This window comes from Camelus dromedarius, unplaced genomic scaffold (assembly GCF_036321535.1).
Source record: "Camelus dromedarius isolate mCamDro1 unplaced genomic scaffold, mCamDro1.pat HAP1_SCAFFOLD_164, whole genome shotgun sequence".
NCBI lineage: Eukaryota > Metazoa > Chordata > Mammalia > Artiodactyla > Camelidae > Camelus > Camelus dromedarius.
Window position 1 is genome coordinate 1,937,960 of NW_026989842.1, and position 18,168 is coordinate 1,956,127.

General features: G+C 39.0%; 1 protein-coding gene across 1 annotated transcript in view; it reads right to left on the minus strand.

Annotated features, from left to right (window-relative positions):
* Positions 1 to 18,168, minus strand: part of LOC135320917 (uncharacterized) — a 140,317-nt gene that overhangs the window by 18,256 nt on the left and 103,893 nt on the right. The window contains exons 29-32 of the mRNA XM_064484126.1: positions 13,683 to 13,844; positions 13,031 to 13,154; positions 10,354 to 10,539; positions 7,671 to 7,895 (exon numbers count right to left, since the gene is read on the minus strand). The gene's annotated coding sequence lies outside the window, so the exon portion shown is untranslated. The remainder of the gene's footprint in view (positions 1 to 7,670; positions 7,896 to 10,353; positions 10,540 to 13,030; positions 13,155 to 13,682; positions 13,845 to 18,168) is intronic.

Consider the following 18,168-nt stretch of genomic DNA (forward strand, 5'->3'; position numbering starts at 1 on the left):
TGGTTACTTCTGAATGGAAGAGAAAATAAGGGACACACTAATATGAGTATAGAAAGCTATGGAAGGCTTGTGGAAGTGGAACCCTGAGGAAAGAGTTTCATACGTGGTCAGAATTGGCTAAGTTTAGAATCAACTTGGGCAAAGTAAATGAATCTTAGAAGTAAGCAGGTACAAGACTAGATTTGGTTTTCTCGCTGTTAAGAGGAAAAAATTTTCTTAAAATGTTAATCCACCTTCAGTAACAGATTGTAAAACATCTTATACCACTTAACTGATCTGTTCTGCCATTACCTTTGACGCATTTTCTTGTTAATGAATTAGTACTACGTTACAGTGATCTATATGTTTATCTGACCAAGTGTTCTGAAATCTTTAAACAAGCTCCCCAAATATCAATTTCTAATTAAAGTTCTTTTAATCTCCAGTTAAGTTTGGGATGCTACAGAGGGCCCCTGAAACATCCCAAAGAGAGATTTTAATCTAGTAAATTTCATTTGGCATGTTAAATAACATGGTATTGTCAAATGAATAATAAATCTTCTAAGGTTATATTGTATGAGAAAATGTTATTAATATAGATATTGTAGAAATTATATGGACTCCCTAAAATTCTGGTATATCTGAAATGTTACCAGTGATAATTCTGGGTATAGTGACCAGGTTTCTTTATCGATTATAGTGTAACGGTGTTTAACCATGATTTTAAATCTTTTGTCATTTATAGACAGTTAATGGTTGTCTTCTGATGGTTTTGCAAAATGCTTGCTCTTCAAGGAGATTTACTGATTTCTAATAAATTTCAAACTATAGCAGTGAAATAAACTGGGTAAGAAATTTTAAATTTCCAATGAAAACTGTGATTAAAAGAATTAGTTACATGGGACTGAGTAAACTGGTGAATATGGTTATAATTTTTGATTTTGTTTAAAATACTACTGGCTTTTAACCTGTTTCCCAGACATAAAGAATCTCTTCTCTTTAAGCTAGCTATGATTCACAGCAATTTGATAAATTATACCTATGTAATCAGACTTGGAACAGTTATCTTTTCTCTCTATCTGATCCCTCAATAGACTAAAAACTCTTAGGTCCCCAGTGGCTCTATCAGACAAATGAGGAAGATCATCTCCTAACAGATATAGGAATCTCAAGGTATTTTAAGGATTTTAAAGAGAAAAGAATTTACCTAAATCTGTAAGGCAGAAATCCATGACAAGCCCTTGACGGGGCTTTCCTGGCCTTAGCAAACCTTATTAACATTCTACCCTGAGACTCCTAATTAAAAGTTCCAACACAGCCAATTTAAAAAAGCTTATATGATCAAATAATCAGACAACTTGTAAAGCAATTAATCTTGACATGGCTTTATTTGAGAAAAATGAGGGTAACTTTAGAGAGAAAAAAGATTATATTTTAGTGGATATTAAATTCTAGTTTTGTTGACGTCCGTATTTACTAACACACTTCCCAACCATTCCTTGCTGTTATGTCACATTGCTGTACAGTTTAACTGAATTATTAATAGGATACTCTAACTTTGTTTCTGAAGCTCACTAATCTATCCTTGGGTAAAATTCCAATGCCCCATGACCTGCAGCCAGGGGATTATACAAACTGGAACAGGCATGACTTAAAGAACTGTCTCCAACCTGAATGGAAGGACCCTTTATCAGGTACTCTTAAATAGACCATACACACCAAAGCTGAAGGAAACGGACTTTCGGGTTCATTTCCTATCAGAAATAGCCCCTGCAATGCACTGGCCTATAGAGCACTGCTCACCTTAAAACAATGCCCAAATGGAGAAAAAGCTACCAGGCCAGGATGAGAAGAAGACGATATCTGAGGTAGACAGCTGACCCAAGACACCGTACCAGGCCTGCATAAAAATTACTGTGATAATTTCTCCTACCTTTGATTATGAACTACTCCAATTGTTAAGTTTATGGTAAATTACCTATGTCTAGTTCTTCTGTGTTACCTTGGTGGGTTTCCCTACTCCAAGTCTCTAACTAGATAGCCCTCAGAAACGTTATTCTAAAAAGAAATTATAGTTCTGTTTAGACCTCTGTTGATCTTACAAGGTGGGAGACGTCACCTGACCAATTAATACCTGCTCTGAGACTGACCATAAATATGAACTTTCTCATAAGATCACTCAAACTCAATCAGAAACACAAGCAAAATTTTAACCCCAAAATACAACTTCCCGATTATTAAATTCTTAATCATGACTTTATTAACGTTACTAGCTGTATTACTTATATCCTGTCTATTTTATAAAATTGTCTGTTACATTTCCCAAAGTGTAACTAGGCCTACAAAATTGATGATGGCTAAACATCTTGAAGAAATAGAAAAAATTTATAACCCTGAATAAAGTAATTGTAATAGTGTGATTCTAGGTATGGGAATGAGCAATGAAGGGAAAACACTTCCTGGATCATAACAAACAAGTAAGACAGGTGATCCAGAGAATTTTTAGTATCAACAGGGCATCCCCGCCCCTTTTTAGTATAAAAGTGGACTGATTTCTGACTTGGGGGAGACGGTTCTCCAGCATGTCATTCAGCCATCTTCTGGGTCTGCCAGCTTTTCAAATAAAGTCACTATTCCTTGCTCCAAAACCTCAATCTCCCGATTTATTGGCCTGTCATACAGCAAGCAGTAGGAGTTTCGACTTGGTAACAAGATGACTGCATTGGAGGTAGTATGTCTCCACTTTTTCCTCGTTTCCAATATGTAACATGCACATCATTTATGATCTAGTGCAAATAATTCATCAAAGACAACCACAAAAAGAAACTACACTCACCTAGCTATCAACAGTGAAGTCACAACCTATCAATTTTATATGCTTATTAACAACACAACTAAAAAACCTAACATAGGGAATTGATTCCACAGAAATAAAATTATTTCTACTCCTTCAAAACCTTTTTTTCTTTTCTATTTTATTTTGTTTTGCATATTGAAAAGAAAATAAAAGACAAATCATTTTATTTCACGTATTTTGTTATAGCTACATAATATAAATACTACAAAGATATTTAAATTGCAATAAAAAATTGTTCATATATTGTACAAAGATATATACACAATCAATGTGGATAAGGAAAGGAATGGATATTTACTAAAAATCCACTGCACATCCAGTCTTTTACAAGCATATCCTGGAATATAAGATCTATGATCCAGGGGTCCCCCACCTGCATTCTCACTGTTGAGTCCCTTAGTAATCTTCTACCAAGGCACCAGCATAGAACCACGCGATCAGTATTTTAGGTATAAATGAGGAAATTAGCTCATTCAGTTCTAAAACAAAAACCCTAAAGTAAATACTGAACTTATTTACAGATAAAGAAAATTGGACACAAACAAGTACAGTTTCTTCCCCAAGTTCACAAAGCTAATAACTGGTAAAGGCAAGATTTGAACTCATCTGTCTGATTCTAAAAACTAAGTTGGAAATCCCTTTCGAATGGGAAGGGTCCAGCAGCACAGCCTATCACCCTATCTTTGTTCAGATCTAGCCTTAGACAGCCTGAGACAGCACCCCATTACTATGGAACTTGAGGGCAAATGATAACAATAAGGATTTTATATCCAGTAGTTTCTTAGGTATCATTTATATAAACTGTCAGCAGGACAGCAGAAAAACTCTGGGAAATATGAGTGGGTCCAGGGCTTTTTGCTGATTAGAAACTCAGTCTTTCAGGACAGAGTGACCTTCCCATGAGAGGCCACACGGACCTAAACTAAAGACAGCTGAGCAATGAAAACTAGCAAGACCCTGGAACTCAAGCAAGAAGGATCCCTGCCATCTCCCGCCCTGTTGCCTCTTCATCTACGTGGACACGAAGACAGAAGACCCAGGTTCTTGTCCAAGTTACACCATCATGGATTCTCACCCATAAAAATTTACGACTCTATGCTGTCCTAAGTCCTTTCCAACTCAAATATGTTGACACCAATATCTCAGCAGAATGTCTATGTCTCCACAAACTCTCTTCTGTAAGAATAGTTCTATGGCCACAAAGCAGAAATCCAATTAAAAACACCATGCACTAAGCAAGGTGAAAGTCTGCGTAAGAGACTTTGCTCTCACGCTCAGTGAATGAAAACTCAGAAAAATTGGTCCTTCTCCCTCAGCAAGTTGTAGGTAGGCTGATTGTGTGTGTGTGTGGGTGTGCATGTGTGTGTGTAAATCAAATACAATGACGTCTGGGATCTGTACAGATTTTTTTTATGTTACTGTCATATCATGAGGATGAGACACCCTTTAAAGTAATTTGAATCTAGTTTTCTGAGAGAGTCTCAGGATCTTTTGGTGGAGGAGGGAAAAGGAAAGGAGGAAAGAAGTAAATGAAGCAAAGGAGTAAGAATACTGCAAGGGAAAGGCAAGACATTAATTTTGTTCCTCATTGCATCACAAACAAATTACGGACTGGCTTTGCCCCGATGTCCTGTCGAGCACTGAGTTGCAGATGAAGAGGTGACAGCCCATTTCTCACTGAGCTTGTGACTGTACGTGGCATCTTATAGAAACAAATCATTTACCCTGATCAAACACTCTAGCAGCAGGCCGTAATTCTCCTATTTTGAGAGATAAGAAAATAGGAGTTCAAAGAGGGTAGATAACTTGACAAAAGTCAGAGGACCAGTAAATAAGAGAGGATGAATTCAAACTCAGATCTGAATGCAGAGTCTGATCTTCCCACTCCCAGGACTGGAAAATCCTTAACACACAGACTCCCCAGCTCCCCTGCAGTGTTCCTGGCGCCAAGCATTTCCCATGGCGATGGACTCCAGTTCTCACAGACACAGCGCTCTGTGCAGCCAATGACCTTGACCAGACCTTGATCATCTACCTGCCACGCCCACCAGGCTTCACCATACAGGTAGGAAAGCTGGCTTTCAAGTGCATACAAAGCCACCCCTGGTCTAACCTGGGCTCTTCTGGGGCTTCTCCAGCCTAAAGGCAGCCATGAAAGTGCTCACAGTTTGTACATGAGCCACACTACCTCTCTCCATCTGTCTCCACACCTATACTTCTTAGCTATGACCATTTTGATAATATTGGAAACAAATTTTTAAAAACACAAAAGAAAGGATCCTCGAACAATTACTTAATACTTACAATTTTAAATGATTTGTTACAAAGTGAGTATTTACAAACCGAATCTGCCTTCCTAGGTGTCAGTTTAAACAGTTAAAAAATATAATAGCAAAAAATTCTCACTTACAAAATTAACAAAAACATCAACAATAATCTGGAATAAACTCAAAATTAATGCCCATGTTGTACATGGAGAAAACTACAGGACTGTACTGAGGGGTAAATAAGAGGTGTGAATGTAGAGACATCAACATATTGCATGGAGGAAAACAGTTTTGTAAAGATGTAAGTTCTCCTAAAAATAATTCAAAACTTAATAAAAATCCCATGAATACTCTTATCTGACTTTTTTTTAACTTGAACAAAATATTTTAGAATTCTTCAGGAATAATAAAGTCATAATAATAGCCAAGAAAGTTTGGGATGGAAGAAAAGAACAAAAAATATCACACTGTCAGATAATAATTAATTTTTACAATATGTAAGATATGGCGCTGGATTAAGGAAGTAAGATTGACAGAAATATAGCATGAGCTCAAAAAGAGACTCTAGTGTACATAAGTATTTTGTGCATGTGGGATTTCAAATCAAAGAGCAAAGTATGAATTCAATAATTCTCCTGGGACAATCAGAGAATCACCTGGAAAGAACAAATTCTATTCCTGTCATAATGACCACAAAAAAAATTACAGATAGTTGTTTAAATATTAAAATACTAATAACAGCAAATACAACTCTTTGCTCATATTAATTCAAGTTCTCCTCACTATAACAAGTACTATTATCATCTCCAACTTAGACATTAATTAAACCTACATAAGAGATTTATACCATTATAAGAAAGTATTTCTAAGAATAATAACAAAGATAAAACCCAAAAGGAAGACATTTACTATCTTAAGAATATTTTGAGCCACAACGAAAATAAAAAACCTACTGAACAAAATGAAAGGCAAGAAATGACAGAAAAAGCTCTGTGATACATGTTGATGAAGACAAGGGGTTAATGTTCATAACATACAAAGAGCTGTCACAAAGCAACAAGAAGCTCCCTCACTTAAATGTGTGCAAAGGACAAAAGGGATCATTCACTTTTAAAAAGTCAGATGACTAATGAGTGAAAAATGCTCAATAACTCACTGGTCATCAAATACAAACTAAAACAATGAAAAAGCAATTTTGCTTATCATATCGGCAAATATTTGTAAAAGATATTCTAGCTAGTGTCCATCTGTGAGAGAACAAACTGTGAGCGACATTTTGGAGGACGACATGTCAATGGATATGTAAACTCTGAAAAACGTGTGTACACACAGAATCAACTCAACTTCTAGGAATCATTTCATTTAGAAAAAAAATCAGTTCAAAAGATGTACTCATCAGAGCATTTACACAGCACTGTTTACAATGGTGGGATGAAAAGCTGAAGTGAAATCATATCCTGTGATAGAGAATTGGTTACATAAGTTATTCTACAGATTTTCATTCCCCACTGGAGAAGCAATTTCTAGAGTCACTTGAAAGGAGCCTGTGATGAATGTAAATATCACATCCAGGGACAAAATTTCCAGAAGCCTTAACTAAAGGAATACTCATACAAGATCACAGGTATGTTTGTACAAGAGGGATGCCAGTCAAACATCCTTTCTGAAAGTGGAAAATGGAGAAAACTTAAGGGTCCAACATCAAGAAAATGATGCGGTAAATCACGGCGAGACGTGGGCTCTGAAGGGGCCGGCGATTCGGCATTGTCCAGGGCCTTGTCCACATCACTCTCCCACCAAAGGTCTCCTTCCACAAGAGACCACACCTGCACATCAGGAGACCCCTCCATTCTATCTGAAAGGACCAGGTGAGTCTGGAGTGGGAGGACGTCTATGATATACCCGTGAGTGAATAAAGCGAGCTGCAGAACACATATAGTACGGTCTTATTTTTCAATAAAGCATATATATACACACATATACATAGATTTCTCATATACGTGTATGTATGTAGGTATGTATGTATTTATGGGTATATATATATATGTCATAGGCATAAAGGTCATGAAATATATACACCACATTGTCAACAGCTTTTACACTCAGGAAATAAGGGGAAGGGAGTTAGGGGCCTTTAAGTACCACCACAGTTCCCTTTTCAGTATTTCAGTTAAGTATACTTGAATTTAAAAGTTTATTTAAGTCCGAAGTAAAATGGACGATGCCTCCACAAGACAGAATGCTATACTGGTCATTAAAAATCATGCCAGGGGAGATAGAATATTGCAGAAAAACATGTAATAAGCCGAATGGAAAATGGAGGTCTCCACACAGTAAACAGGCACAGAGTGATCGCTGGTTTTTATGACAGAGGTGATACACACTGAAGAAAAGAACAGAAAATAGAAGTTAAAGTGTTAATTACTGTCTCTGAGTAGTGGGACAAGGATACCCTATTTTGCCCCTTTTTTCAGACTTATTATATTAAATACACATTATTTTTCATCTGAAAAAATCATTTTTAGATGTCTAGTACCATGCATTGGAGAAAATACATGAGTACTTACATAAATAAATAACTAGGAGACACCGCAGCAGCGTCACACAATGTAGAATGGGCGATCCTGAATAACAACGCACAGTTACATAAGGACCCACAAATTGAGAGCACCTGCTGTAACAGGGCATGGCCCCCTTCTATTTGTCAGTTGTATCTTCAGGGCTGAGGCAGTTCTGAGCACGGCCAGTGTCAGTGCTGGTGTCTGGATGGATGCCACTGGAGGTGAGGGCACCTGCATGCCGAGAGGAAGAACAGAAATCATCCTCTGCTTTTTCTGTCTTGTTTCTTTGTTACTTTTAAAGAGAGGCATAAATAAGATAAACTAAATCTTCCCTGCTGAAATTTAAGTAATGAAACATTTTTTAAAGTCTTCACAGCTTATATTCTGCCTATAACTGTCTTTACAACAAAGCATCATATTTATTACATGTTAATTAACTCAATTAACTCCCTGTTGAAGCCTATTAAAGAACATGAAATGCACTACGTGAAAGCACCACGCCTGCAGTGACTAACTCAGCTGTCTTGAAGGCAGTGCAGTCACCCCCACCATCCCGTGGCCCTGAGCTCCTGATGCTGCTAAGAGAGCATGCTGCCGCCTCAGATGGAGAGGAACTGTGAAAGCATTTTCTGAAGTCATCAGCACTGACAAAACATAACTGACAAATCCCAGGCTTCTTGGAGGATGTCATTTTCGGTTTCTGGCCAACACCCGTCAATGAGCAGAACCACCCCATTCCGAGCCATGGGACACACGTGGGAAGCAGTTTTGGAGAAATTTCCATGTATAGAATGTAACCAACTATACATAGAACTCTGAAAAAGGAAAAGATGAAATAGTCTGATTTTGGAAGACACTCAAAATATTCTCCTAAGCCTTAGTAGCTGGAAAGGCTGGGCTTCTCCTCAGCCACTTATTTATTTCACAGCCAGTGAGCATCTCCCACACACCCTGTTTCCCTGTGTCTGCTGGGAGCCTCAGGCACACTGTTGCTGTCGATCTTATAAGTCACAGGGCAGACGCGTGTCTCTCATGCTTGCCACCCTCACACAGGCTCGCCTCCTAGCCTCACTGTATGAACTTGGCCCCATTTTCTCACCTGCTTATTTGGTATCTGTTCTTCTGTAAGCTGCCTGAAATGCTTTTTGGAACAAGTCAGAAGAATGAGTGGGTAGAGAAATGGACAGTTGGACAGGTGAGAGGTGGGCAGACAGACAGAGAGACTCCAAGAAAAGGGGAACAAAGAAAATTCCCTATGCAGAACCCTCTTCTAGTCAGGGAAGAAAACCGCCACGGAGACGTGTGAAGAGGCAGGTGGCTTAGGGCTGTTTCCTGGATTCCATGAAAAGTCACACCAAGAGATGAGAGGGTAGAACTATAAATAATAAAAGAAAAAAGCATGCATGCTTGAAAAATATATCTACAATATGTACTTTCTAAAGAATAGATTCAAATCAGCAGGGCCCAATTACACAATCCTTGGGTATTTACAGAAATGAGAATCCCATCTCCAAACCACAAGGCATCCCTTAGGAGCACTGAGAGTCTTCACGGGGCGGTCATAAAGCCGTAACCGCAAAAGCTATGCTCTCCTGCACTTATGAGGAACGAGCAGCTGTGCTAGGGCTGCCCACGTGTGTCAGTTACACCCCCCAGCACCTCTATGGGGGGGACGCCTAGCGAGCCCCGTCTCTGCAGGACCGAAAACTAGTCCGAGAGACGCTAAGCCGGCCTACCAGTTCTCCATCTCACAGGACTGATCATTCCAGAGCAGGACTCGAACTCGGACCCACGTTTGTTATCACGGTTCTACCGTGCTTTGTGTGCTTATTTTGTGTATAATACATTTGTTTCTGGCATGAAAGGACATTTAATAAATGATCGGTTGTCTTGCCTATCTCTTTAGCTCACAATCTTTATATTTTTGAATTGTACTCTCTTCCCCTGGAGAAAGGAACGGAAAGAGCAGTGGTCAGAATGAGCTGGGGTTCCATTCTTTATCTGTTACCTCATCTCATCCAAGTCCCCAACCAGGGAGAAGGATCAAATATCCTCTTCATCTTTTAAAGAGAGGTCTCCAGTTATGGTGACTTACTCAACTCCAAAACCAAGTCTGGGGGAAGGGCACATGCAGCAACCAGAGCAGTATCATGTATAGGAAGGTGAAAAGAGCTCAGGGGGTCAGCCTGATTTAATTTCAATCGATAAAAGAATACCACACACTAAAAATACTAGCATGCAATGGATTGGCTCTTTCTTGACATCTAGCAAGTTTCCACAGCCCATATGTAACATTATCGTGAACTAGTGAAAGGAAGAGTCCACAGATAGGGAAAATCAATGCCACAGGCAGGCTGAAACCCAGGCTGGAGGAAAGGAAGGGAAAGGGCATAGTTAAGAAAAGGGGAAAGTCTGGGAAAAAGATATCATCACAAGGATTCTCAAGCATCATTCAGCAATCATAAAATCATTCATTCAAGAAAGAGTTACTTAGGTCCTATTTTGTGCAAGATTTTACAGAGGGCAAAGACCGCAGCGTCCATGTTAGCAGCAAGTGGCGGGGCTATAATACAGTTCTCATTCTGGTACCTTGCACATTTTTACTCAGTATAAAGGGAAAAAATAAAGTAAAATAATACTATGTAAACTCTACACATTGTTGAAATAAAATTAAAGAAGACCTAAATACCTGGACAGACACACCACGCACATTCCTGGATCAGATGACAGTGCTCTTGGAATGTCAGTGCTCCACAGAGCGATCCATATATTCAACGTGGTCTCGATCATAATCCCAGTGGGCTCCTCTGCAGTAACTGACTAGCTGCTGCTACAATTCATATGGGAATTCGAGGGTCTCAGTAACCAAAACGTACTTGAAAAAGAAGAACAACGTGAGAGGACTTGTAATTCTCAATTTCAAACCTTACAACTGTATCTCCAGGTGAGATTAGAGGCCATTTTAACTTATTACTGTGTTTATCCTTATTTTCTAAATTCTCTACAACGAATAAACCTGTTAGAATAAGAAAAATAAAAATTAAGGTATCTTTTAAAACATGCACAACGATTCATTCATTGGGAAAAAATTATTTTAACTATAAAGAGATAAACAAATATCTATTGAAAAAGGACTACTTAAAAAAAAGGGTGCATTTACATTTTTCATAAATTGAAAACTGAAAAGCACAAACACATCAAGTTTCCAGGGAGACAAATACAACATATCAACACTTATTTTCAAAAATTCTAATTGAACAATGAAAACTCAAGAAAGGGAATATCGTGATTGACAGCCAACTGCAAACACATGGAGAGCAAAGGCCTAGAAATCACAGTTCCTTTAAATCTGCTACTAACTCAATAGGAGAGGAAATTCCTCCCTGAGGGGACAGTGGAATCCCATGCATAAGACAGGATACACAGTACAAACTGCACTAGAATCTGGGGTGATTTTCTTAGAACAATTCTCAAGTTACAACATTGCTGAAAAACTATAAAAACACTGACAGACAGATTAAAACACACAGTCATATATATTATATAGAAACATATGAAGTCTGCTCCCATATTACATAGAAATACAAACATATTTGTGCATTTATAGGCACTGATTACTTTATCTCAGATAGAATATTTCAACTAAAACAAAAAATCAATACACACCTCTTGTCAAATCTAGTTGATAAGTTACTCTTCTATGTAACCATAATGTGTCTAAGATAGATCTAAAATTAGTGAAAAAGATCTTTGTATGGTTTCTTGAATTCTTCTCAAAATTCCAAGCTTAATTTTAAAATAGATCTGAGCAGTATTTCTATATTATCTTTTCCCTTGTGAAATGAACAACATAGTCTGTTGTCAAAATTCTGTCCTTACAATGATTCACGAGCACCGTATCCTCACAAAACTGCTGGACAGCAAGGCGCTATCCAGACACTGTGACCAAACAAATGAAACACAAGGAAGACAGTGACACTATTCTGGAGGGCATATAATCTGTGTCAACACTGGGTTTTTATTTGATTGGTTTGATTGGGTAGCAAGATGAAATCAATCAAGTACTTTCTTCTTTGAGCATGCTGTAAGTCATGACTCTTTTCAGTGTCATGAGCAGGAAAGAGTTAAGCATGACTTGATTAGGTCAAATAACAACAATCATAACCGGAGATTGAGTAATAAAGAAGTTAACTGAAAGCAATACTTCTGCCTACATGAGACCTAAAATAAATCTACACTGATATCCGAAAGGAAAATGAGGAGATGAGGTCCCCAAAGAGAAAACAAACTAACAAGAAATCAAAAACGGAAACAGTTTTTCATTAACGATTCCAGGAAGGAGTGGAGCATGTTGGTGAAAAGCACAGATGTTGGGGACAAACATGAGGGTCTGAACTCCCACAGCACTGGGTAGCTGTGACACTGATATGTCAGTGAAATTTTCTGCATCTCAGTCTCCTATCCATAGACTGGGGACAACAACCGCACCCATCTCCTAGAACGGTCCTACGAATTAAGTTATTTTATATATAAAATTTTAAATAAAATACCTCAGATTTTATATAATACCCCAAAAGCACAAGGAACAAAGAAAACAGAGATAAATTGGAGTTCATCAAAATTTAAAACTTTGCTTCAAAGGGCACCATCCAGAGAGTGAAAAACCAATACACAGGAGAAAATTTTTTCAAATCATTTATCTGATTAGGAATTTGTATCTCCAAATGAAAAAAAAAAAAAAACCCTACAACTCAACAATAAAAAGGCAACTCAATTAAAAGGTGAATAAATGATCTGAAAAGGTATTTTTCAAGGAAAATATACAAATGGCCAATAAGCACAATGAAACGATGTTCAATATCATTAGCTCTAAGGGAAATCAAGTCAAAACCACTAGAAGAAACCGTTTCACACCCACAACAATAGGTTATATTAAAAAAAAAATAACAAGCACTAATGAGGACACAGAGGAAGCGGAGCAGGCAGCAGTTGCTGGTGAGGACGTAACACAGCGTGGCCACTTTGGTAAACAGGCTGGCAGGTCCTCAGGGAGTTGAACATTTGGTTTCTGAATGACCCAGCAATTCTGCTGTCTGGGCACACACGTAAGAGAACTGAAAACAAATGTCCACATAAAAACTCCTAAAGGAATGTTCGCGGCGACACTACTCATCACAGCCAAAAAGCAGAAACAACCCAAATGCCTATCACCTGATGAATGGGTAAACAGTGGGGCCCAGCCATACAGTGGAATATTATTCAGCAATAGCAAAGCATAGAGTACTGACACAGGCCACAACGTGGACAAACATTGAAAACGTTACTCAGTGTGAAAGAAGTCAGTCACAATAGACGGTTCCACTTACATGAAGTGACTCGATTTAAATGAAATGTCCAGTACAGGCAAATCCACAGAGAGAGAAGAGTGGCTCATTGGGGCTGGGGGACGATGGGGAAGATGGAAATATCTGCTTATGCATACGGGGCTTCCTGTTGGGGGGAAGAAAATGTTCTAAGATTGAATGGGATGCACAATTCTGGGCATAGAGTAAAAACCGCTGTATATTTTAATGGGTGAATTGTATTAAAATTGTTAAGAAAAAAAGCACCTCGGGCCAGTACCTTCCCATAGTAAATGCAAATTGCTAACTTTTATTAGAGGAAGAAGAAACTGCCCTCAGCATGAAAGCAGGAGATCAGCAAATGTGAGTTAACCGAAATTGGACAAGAGCATTTCACTTGAAACAGTTGCTGAGAGTACACGAAATATTCAGAAATAGGAAAATTAGTTTCACATCAAAAAGAAGCATTCTGCTTCAAATGCAGATCAAGGATTCTGCAAGCCAAGCTGCTAGAAATGACCAGAGAAGAAACCTGGTCTGTAAAACAAGCACCAGAGCCAGCAAGGAAGTGGTGATGAGGAAAGCAGGCGGCGGAAAATCTGGAACAGTTTGCTACAAATAATTTCTCTACTGAAAATTCAATAATAAAATGAAAGTGATGTAATGCTCTGTTGACCTCACGTGAATGGGCTTCCTTCGGTTCTCGACTGTTCTGTAACCCCGATTGAGAGATTCAGGAGAATCAGCATGGCTCCTGGGAGTCCCCAAATGACTGCCCACCAGCACGCTGACCACCATCACATCTGCCAGGGTGGAATTGCAGAGAAGAGACCAACTTCTGAAAGGAAATGTTGACAAGGGAAGAAAAGGCTGCAGTCAGTCCTGGGACAGAGGCCATCTTAGCAGGGGCCAGAAAGCTTCAGGTGAACTGCAGTTGCTCTGGGGCAAGAAGTGACCACGGCGGAGCATATCTCAATTCTCTCCTCTCTCTCCCTCGGGTAGGAGAGATAAAGCCTGCATACTTCTCACCTGGAACTGTGGCATCTGGCTGGCAGAAGTCTTACCAGCACGGAATGATTATTCAAGACTCTGTGTAAAAAGCCAGGAAATCGAGAGGGAGTAGGGAGCCAACTCCACGAGCCTCTCAAGTGCTCCCATATTTATTGTGTATAATCAAAGGAAAAATTCATCAACAGTTGTGAGATAGTAAGGAGGAAATTCGGGAAAGACGGGATGAGGCAGAGATTGTAAAATCCACAATGAGTACAAAGGATTAGTGTATCTTTAGGGAAGTCATGGGGTGAGAGGAACAAGATACATTTTTAGATATGTGAATTACAAAGCAGACCACCAGACCAGCCAGGTCCTTGTTTTGGGGATAATAGACTATCTAACAGCACACAAGCCCAGCGTTTATTGCTGAGGGCCACGGTCCTTGCTTTGCAACCAGCAGAGTGATATCTAAAACCTCAACTATGCAAGGAAAGCATTTTCTCTGCTTTTTAAGGCAAGGAGACTGGTGTGAGGATGCACAGGCACTTGCTTGCAAAGCAGTTTCTAAGCATATTTTTTTTTTATCAAAGTTCACAGCAGGCTGGTGTGTGCTACAGTTTGTTAAACCAATCATGGGCTTTCACATGGAACCATTATGGAGGACACCCTAGGATGACAAATCCTGCCTCTGGGTCTTTTCCTGCCATCTTCAGACACTCTAGCAGGGTCTAGGCACATCCGTGAATAACGATCCTAAAGAACCACCCACACTCTTAAATCCTGGTGCTTGAAACTTAATTTTAGCTCTACACAACTTACCGTAGAAAAGTTTCAGAAATAAAAGATATGATATCCCTTTTATATCTCATCATATTACTGATTTTTCTGATTGCTCTAAGCTGCTTCTACTTGGTAAAGCACATAATTCTACAGGTCAACTCAGTAATTTCCATTGGGCATATCTATCCATTTTGGGCTCGCTAACTACTATTGGTCAAATATCGATACACTTAATTGATTTATTTGTTTATCAATTTCAGCCGGGAGGAGAGGGAGTGTCACTCTTTTCCTCAGCCCACCCTCAACAATTTTCTCATCAACTCAGGACTCCTGAAAACAAAACAAAGTATCTGTTTCCCTTCTACTCTTTCCACAAACACAACAGGAAACATCAGCCTGGAGAAAGAATTCAACACAAATGTTAAAACAAAAATCTACAAACCTGAAGCAACTCCATCTCCGAATCATGATACACAATGAAATGAGAGTAAGTGTGTCAGGCACAAAGCAGGCGTGAGCCTGACCACCTCATTTCTATTCTTCAAAGGAAGGAAGGTTTTTGTATTTTTTTATCATTCTTTGTCATTGTTTCTGATTATGCCAAAAAATAGTTTATGAAATAATTATGCACTGCAATAACAGATTTTTATTGTATCAAGTATAGATGGCATTCAGAGGGGATAGGAAAACCCAGCTCTGTAAAAAATGCAAATTTTTTTCCCCTGTTAATAACACGTATACAAAATGCCAGAGAATTCAAATTCTTGTGGAGAGGAGCAAAAGCCACAAAACAAAAGCAAAGTCATTACAATGAGTCAATTCAAAATTCACTGGACAAACATGCTCAATGCATTCAAAGAATTTTAAAGGCACACTGCAAACCATTCACTTAATGATCTACAGGCTAGAGGAAGCATTTCCCTCTTTAAAAGACAACAGAATTCAATAGGGTGCCCCAACAAACAAGGACCAAAGAACAATCAGGTTTTTAACGGTTCTCATAAATCAGCATGTTCTAAAGATCAAAATCCAGAAATTTTAAACATTCATTCAAACCACAATGAAACAAGCATTTCAAAAAAAAAAAAAAAAAAAAAAAAGAAAACCAAAGAAACTAAGCACACAGATCATGTACATAGATTAATATGCATGTCTTGTACCGCTGGAAGAAAGAACAGGCTATAGCCTTTTACTTGAAAAATAAAACTACTTTTAAAGATAACTGCTAAAACACATTTCACCATTCTTGTTGCCTTCAAAAATCTGAGGCACTTGTATCTGATCAGAAAAGCAATTCTGAGTAATAGTATGTTACAATTCAGCGCCAGTTTGCTTTAGAAGAAAAAAGAAAACTACTGTTCCTCAAATCCTGCACAGAGTGTGAAGTGCCTCCCGGCCTCTTTCTCCTCCCGTTTTCTAAGCTCATGCTCCCCAACCCTTCTGAAACAAGTATGACAACCTCTTATTCCCAATATGCCAAATGACAAAAGAATATCAATTTATTTGTGTAAATATATGCCTACACCTTGAACTTGAGGAGAAAGGTATCAGAAGTCTATATGGAACTTATTTCTACCTTCCTGAAATCACACACACAAACGTTCACACAGACACAGACACATACCCCCTGGATTACTGGACACTTCACAAGCTTAGGAATTCCAACTTCTAGAAGATAACTTTGTAGTTAGTTTAAAATACAATTCTGTCAGCTTTTGAAAGCCTTGATCATCTGCTAAACCATCCAAATATCAAAGAGACCCAATTAGCCTTCTCTGTAGAATGTAATTTCCATTGATGGCAAAACAGACCCTAAGAAGTACTGGATCAAAGACTCGTGTTTATCACTACCTATGATCGTTTTTAAGCACATTAACAGATTCAGAAATGTATGTCTCAACAACATTTATTCTTATTGAAATAGCATACGTGTTCAATTGTCTATACAGAGACTAGGTCACATGATGGTGTTTAAGATCTATTTTGTGTATTGCAATATTTATTTTCAAGTGCAGACAAGGAGGGTGTGTATTACTCAGTTGTAGAGCACCTACTTAGCATGCACAATGTCCTGGCTTCAATCCCCAATACCTCCAAAAAAATAAATAAAAATAAGTGCATATTTAAAAATAAGAATAAAGTTATAAAAAAATACAGACTAAAAACCACTGCAATCTAGCTGCTACAATTATACTAAAAAAACAAGGGTTTCTATCAAACACTGACTATATGCCAATCACAGAGACAATCACAAATCACACCTGACAACCATCACGTGTGATTCTCTGCTAACCTACTAAGTAAACACGGATGAGCAACCCGGCACTGCGGATGAGGAGACGGATCTCGGAGGAGCCGTGGACGCTGACCGTCCTGCTCCCCGCGACACCACGTCAGCCCAGGGCAAGCACTGACAGAGCTGCTCTGAGGGGACACTCAGCTGCATGGAGCCTTGGGGCACTGGGGAGTCCCAGAAAACACTAAAAATTGTTCAGTGAAAAACCAGCTCAAATATATTACATTGTGCAACATCCTTTAAACAGGGAACATGACTGAGACTTTTTGATGCCTCCGTGTCCTTTCCACCATCATCAATTATTTGCCCTCTCAGCGCGACCAGTGATGAACTGGACCCCATATGAAGTGCACTCAAATGGCAGAGTTTTTAAAGCTGTTTTATGAAGTTTGTAAGACTCTGTCTATGCCTCACACAGTCGGTCATCCATCACTTCTCACCAGTGTGGACGTACCACCTGAAATCACTCCTTTCTCCTTTTTAAAATCCCTTCATCTAATCCAGACTTTTCAACAGCAAAGCAGCAGCTCAACCACAGACAGTGGACAGCTTCTCACCAAATGGACTCGAACAGCCCATCGGACTACCTGGAAGCCCTTTTCGTCTATTAAACCCACTTCCGGCTACTTCATCATTTTCTGATTGGTGGACTTGGCCACCGACTGGCCAACTCATAGAGCTCCCAGCCTCACATCCTGGGGTGGGAGAGGACCCTGCTGTTTGGAGAAATCAGTGAGGAAGGCGGACATCCTCCAGCCAGGTCTGCACAGGTAGAAGTGCGACAGTGTGCTCAGAAATTATAGCTTTAGCATCCCTGGGCTCCCATGGACTGGTTTCACATTAACCAAACTCATGACACACTGATGCAAGAAAACCAGAAATTTATTAATGTAACAGAAGAAGTGAAACTATAAACCAGACTGAAATATCAGAGTTCAACCATGAGTACATTTTCTCCTCCACAGCCCAATCACGGGCAGGCAGTCACATGGCAACCATGGACAGAAGCAGAGCAGGAAGGGTTTGTAGATTAACTCAATGGACTAAATTTCTGTTATACGAACAGATCTACTGCCTAGAAAATAATTAACGC